Here is a 6,000-nt window from a genome sequence, read left to right on the forward strand (position 1 = left end):
CAGTAGAAACAGGAGGCCCAAGACATGCATGTTTTTATGGAGAAGTAGAGGATGAAGTTTACAAACCATCATGCCAGTCCATTACTACCAACATTCACCTATTCAGCAGACACTTTTCAAAAGTGAAATCCATGTGAAGTAAAAGTATTTGCTTCTTTCATCACTATGTGTGCTTCTTGATAAATGAACCCTTCACCTTGATGTTGGTTCCACCTCGCTTTACCAGTTGAGCTGGAGAAGAGAGAGAGCGTGTGTGTGTGTGTGTGTGTGTGTGGTGGGATGCAGTGGAATCCTTGGTGTAGTAGAAGATTGCTATAGTGCTCTTGAGCCTGCTTGCTATCTATTCAGCTCAGAGTCCAATGCGAGGTGTGAAATAGAAAGAGGGCGTAGGAGAAAGCGCGACATACTACGCATTTCAAAAGTCAAACCACCGCCACCCTGCACCAATCCATAACCTATTTCAAAGACTTTCTGTGCAGCAGTTTCTTGTGACTGTTTTTTTTTATGTTAATCCTTTCAGAGACCACCCTCTGCCTAACGTTCATTGGATGTTTTTGTGTGCGTCTCCTCTCCTCTTTGGCAGTTATGAATAGATGCTTTACCCTCCCTCTTTACATTTTGTAAGTTATGAGCGAGTGAGCTGAAGTTGCATCTGCCCCGACCTTGTGGTCTTTTTTTTAAACTTGTTCACAGCGTTATCTTGCAAAAGTTTGCTTCTCTTTGAATGCCAAATAATGGCTTGCTATTTTCCTTTCTTTCTTTCTCTCTTGTTTTTTTCCAAGGGAGCCTTTGGTTGGCTGCAGTAAGAACCAACGTTGGTGTTACTATGGCAATCGTGCCTCCTCTCCAGATTCTGCCTTGTGCTGGAAGATATATGCTCAGGGTCTCATTGAAATGTGAACGGCGCTATTGCACCCCTAAACAGTGGTCTGTCTTTTCAGGGGGCTGCCTCGTTAACATGAAACCAAAGGGAGATCCATTGTGGTCCCGTCGCCATGGCGTTATCTCCGGCCCATCCCACTCTGTTGTCCTTACTCGAGGACTGAAGGCGTGAGAAAGTCATGTCCCCACTACGCCTGCGTGTGTGTGTGTATGATTTGTCTGTGTTGAAACGCAAACCCCACCTGGACTTGAGTGTGCGTTGTGAAGGAAAATTCAGTGAGCTGGGAGTAAGTTCGCCAGTGGTCCTCCCACTTAGCCCATAACTCTAGAGCCTCTCGCTTTTGGCGCGCGGACATTTTGTCTGGGGTGCTAATAATTTGTGTGTCCTCCCCTGCCTGCCTCTTGAGTGCCTCTTGTTTTACAGGATTAAATTAGCCAGTGAAAGAACAGTTTATCAACAGCTTAACAATATCTCTCCACACCACCATAGAAATTTGCTCACCCACACACACACACACACACACACACACACACACACACACACACATACACACACACACACACACACACACAGAGAGACCACCACCATCCATTCATTAGCATACCCCCTAGACGGGTAATCCACTTCGATGCAGAGAAGAGGTCTGATGCTGCGATGTGCTAATGGTACTTCAAGCGAGAGTTTCAGGGTCAAAAAGTCCCGACCCCTCACGGATAAACAAACAACGAGAAGCCTCCGTGTAAAATGGTCGGATGCGTCATGTGTCTATGTGTGTGGTGGGTGAGAGTGTACGCCTGTGTGTGTTTGTGTACAGAGAGCAACCTGGCTCAGTAAATATTTGCACAGACATGACAAATGGACCGGCCAAGTTCTGAGTGCTCACTGGCTCTGCATACAGGATGCTAAACAGGCCAACCATGCTCACAGAGGCAATGTAACGTTCCCTCTGCTCTGGTGTGTGTGAGTGTGTGTGTGTGTGGGTGTCTATGTGTGTATGTGTGTGTGTGTGTGTGTGTGTGTGTGTGTGTGTGTGTGTGTGCGTGCGTGCGTGCGTGCGTGCGTGTGAGTGTGCGTGTGCGTCTGTGTGTGAGTGTGTGTGTGTGTGTGTGTGTGTGTGTGTGTCTGCATTTCTGGAACATCTATGATAATTTGTCAGTTAGAAAATGTCACAAATGTTTGAGTACATTTATGACATTTTGATCAAGCAGAAAATCTGGCATTTATATTTGATGCATTATGCATGGGGCATTATGGAAAAGGTATGTTGAGGTCCTTGCCACACACAAACACATATAAACACAGTGACACATTCTTGTTTCTGATTGGCCTCTCCCTCCAGCCTGTAAACACTTAGCGACAGACTAATGAGTCGCCAAGACGCTTCTGCGGAAAAATATGTCGACGCAACTGTCCTTACACAAACATCTCCCACATGCTGCCTTGAGAAAACAAGTGCGTTTTAAATGCTTCTCACTCTTCCCCCTTTCTCTCTGTCTCTGTTTCTGCCATGTCCGCTCTCTCTCTCTCTCTCTCTCTCTCTCTCACTCTCTTTCACTCTCTCATTCCTTTCCCATCTCTCATTTTGAAGCACATCATTTTCGGTTGTCAGCTAAAGGCAGTCTATCGCTCTCTTTTTTCTGTCTCCTGGTTTCTTCCTCTCTCTCTCTCTCTCTCTTCTGTACTCTCAGTGTCTATCTCTTTTCCTCTCTACCTCTCTCTCTCTTCTGTACTTTCCTTCTCTCTCTCTTTCCCTCTCTACCCCTCTCTCTCTCTCTGCCATCCTTGGTCAATGGGGGGCTAAGCAAGCGGCTGTGGCGGCAGAGATTTGATTACTTGCCCTAGCCAGGGCCGGAGGGGGTTCATGGTTCGGCAAGGCAGGCAGGCAGACGGCTAGCTGGAAATGAGAGCCCTTCGCCAGGCCATCAAGAGATGGACGGGTGACCCCCACCCCCGGGGCCACGGGGAGCCATTTGATGGCGGTCCTGACGTGTGTCACCACTGATGACGTACCGCTGGCGGTCGCATCACAGCTACAGCCGCACAATTCATTCATCTGTTTATTTATTTTCAAACAGGCAGAGCTGAGGGCAGAACCTACTCGCAACTTCTTATTAATAGGAGAGGGGAGGGTGGGAGGGGGTTAAAAAGACTTGAGGAGGCATACTGGGTGGGTGGAACTGCTTGGATGAGGCTGCGAGTGTTCAGCACGTGTTGAGCATGAGAAAGGGGGTGTTAGGAGGGTTGCAACTGTGATCTATGGCAGCGACAACAAAAGAGGCAAGCACACAAGCGCGGTTTTGCACTGGCGGCGGCAGGGAGAGAGAGAGAGAGAGAGAGAGAGAGAAAAGTGTTTCATGTTGGCCGTCCTGCCTCGCCTGCCTCTTTGTCAGGCCTAGATGAAAGGTAGACATGGCTGTTTAGAGCAATACAACATTGGTCGCATAGGACTGGAGAAGATGCCTCAGCATTCATCAGTGTAAAAGGAGGTAGAGGCGTCTTGTGTTGTGTGTGTTTGTGTGTGTGCGACCTTATTTTACCTCAGTGGTTAAATGAATAGAGACTGTAGGCCTGCTCAAAGCCTTGTTGTTGCTCACCTTAAACAGTAGAACATATGTACTGTTTCTATGTCAACAGGAACAATAGCTTCGACAACAATAAGGCACGCCTTTTTGGCACGGACGGATCTTTTCAAGAGTGTGACAGGTTTGAAAAATAGGCAAACATGTCTAGCTCGAAGGCTCCTTGGGGCTTTGTCTGTATGTGTTTATGGATGGGAGTGTTTGTTGGTATGGTGGGGGTAATTGTGTGTGTGTGTGTGTGTGTGTGTGTGTGTGTGTGTGTGTGTGTGTGTGTGTGTGTGTGTGTGTGTGTGTGTGTGTGTGTGTGTGTGTGTGAGTGTGTGTGTGTGTGTGAGTGTGTGTGTGTGTGAGTGTGTGTGTGTGTGTGTGTGTGTGGGTGTGTGTGTGTGTGTGTGTGTGTGTGTGAGTGTGTGTGTGTGTGTGTGTGTGTGTTTGTGTGTGTGTGTGTGTATGTGTGTTTGTGTGTGTATGTGTGTGTGTGTGTGTGTGTGTGTGTGTGTGTGTGTGAGAGAGAGAAAGAGAGAGAGATTTACGGGTGGAAGTGATTTACCACACAGGCTCTGTCAGAGATCACACTGCCTCCTGGTTTTCCACCTTCTTTTAACATCCCTTGTTTTGTTTTTTCCTCCTCTTTCTCTTCCTCCCACTCCTTCTGTTCATTTCTCCTTCTGCGATACCTTGCCTTCACAGGTCTATCTTTAGCTGGCTCCCTCTATCCTCTTCTACCCTTCCACTCCCATCTTCTCTGTTGTTCTCTTGTTTCTCCCACTCCTGTTTACAGGGGTTTTGTGTTAAGATTAATGAGATTAATGACTGCAAAGGATGCATATGGTGGGACTTCCGTCATCCTTCTCTTTTTTTCTGCGCATCTGTTTATCACAGAAACACGTCTTATTTTGGGCAGGGTATGGCTTTGTCTTGTTTGAATTTAAGGTGTGTTTCCATGTGTGTGTGTGTGTGTGTGTGTATGTGGTTGTGAGTGCGTGCGTGCATGTGTGCATCTGGCTTAGCTTGATGTGGTCTGACAGGGATTAGCTAGGTGCCTTTAGCTGGCCTAAAGTCTGGAGCGAAGTGGCTGCTCCGGGACGGACGTCTGCAGACGTTCCCGGCAAAGCAGCTTTCCAAGCGTTCCCACAAAGAATCCAAGCCGCTCCCTCCAGGCACTGCACTTCATCCACAAACAAGACCGAACTTGCAGAACGTGAAACAGCTCCATGGCCAACAGCTGTGAGTGTGTGAGTGTGTGTGTGTGTGTGTGTGTGTGTGTGTTTGTGCGTGCGTGTTGATTGTATAGGTGCTGCAAAAATGCTTCTACTGTCACAACTGCTGTTTTATTTTTTGCAGCTCTCTTTTCCATCTTCTTTTTGATCTCCTCATCCTATCCCCTCCCTCCTTCTCTCCGCTCCTTTCTTCTCGCGTGCTAAATAGACCCAGCCGCTAAATTGTCCCTTTGAGCTGATCCCTTTTAGTGCATTCAGCTGGCTCCTTTCACTGCGAATGAGACCCAATTAAGGCTCAGGAAGAACTTGGACTTGTGATTAAACATTGTTTCTTCATATTAGATGCAGGGGGAGAGTGTGTGTGTGTGTGAGTGTGTGTGTGTGTGTGTATGTGTGTGTGTGTGTGTGGGTGTGTGTGTGTGGGATTGGGGTTTTGCTGGTGGAGAAATGGGGGCTGGGGTGGGGGGAGGCAAATAGGCACCAGAGGCATATTTCCAGTCATCCATTTTTAATGTGTATTCTGTGCTCTTCCTTAATTAAATCCATGCATCTGAATACACTTCTGAGCCATATAAGAAGCCCGTGGACAAAAAAAGAATAAAGATCCATAATGCATAAAGCGTCGCCATCCCGCATCCAGTCGGTATCCCGCGGAGATGGGAGATGCGCAAGGATCTTCAACGTGGGGTCTGTTTTCAAAAAGCAAACGACGACTCCCTGAGCTAATTCCTCGCAGGGTTACGTAACTGTCGATTCCCCCCACTGCCCTCCCCTCACACACACACACACACACACACACACACACACACACACACACACACACACACACACACACACTTCTTTCTGCCCTTCGTTGGTGCCTCAGGCCAGTTCAGAGGGATAGGGGGGTGAGAGGGAAGGATTGGAGGGAGGGGCAGTTGTACGAGGGAAGACCTGAAGGGCGTAGCGAGGGAGGACCCATGCTGAGATCGCAAGAGCGTCTGCAGACATGTGATCAGGATGAGAGAGAGAGAGAGACACACGGCCAGCTCCATTTCTATCCATCAATACGCACTAAGGATCCACAGTTGGAGGCTGCACCCCCCCCCCCCCCCTTGGAATTTGCCTGTCTTAGTGCTCAATGTCATAGAAACACACACACACACACACACAGACATTCTAATGCACACAGAGCCTCGGTCAAACGCATTACCCTGCAAATGGGAAGAGGGATAATGTGGAATGGAATCGATGCCACGCAATCATTCAACTCAAATGCCGTTCATACTGTACATAGAAGCAATGATAACACATCATCCGATGTAAAGCCATGAATGAG

At 48.0% G+C, this 6,000-nt stretch overlaps 1 protein-coding gene across 1 annotated transcript in view; it reads left to right on the forward strand.

Moving 5' to 3' along the window:
• pcdh7b (protocadherin 7b) overlaps positions 1 to 6,000 on the forward strand; it is a gene marked incomplete at both ends in the record, with an annotated part of 146,589 nt that overhangs the window by 20,056 nt on the left and 120,533 nt on the right. The window lies entirely within an intron of this gene.

Source organism: Sprattus sprattus (genome assembly GCF_963457725.1).
Source record: "Sprattus sprattus genome assembly, chromosome: 21".
NCBI lineage: Eukaryota > Metazoa > Chordata > Actinopteri > Clupeiformes > Clupeidae > Sprattus > Sprattus sprattus.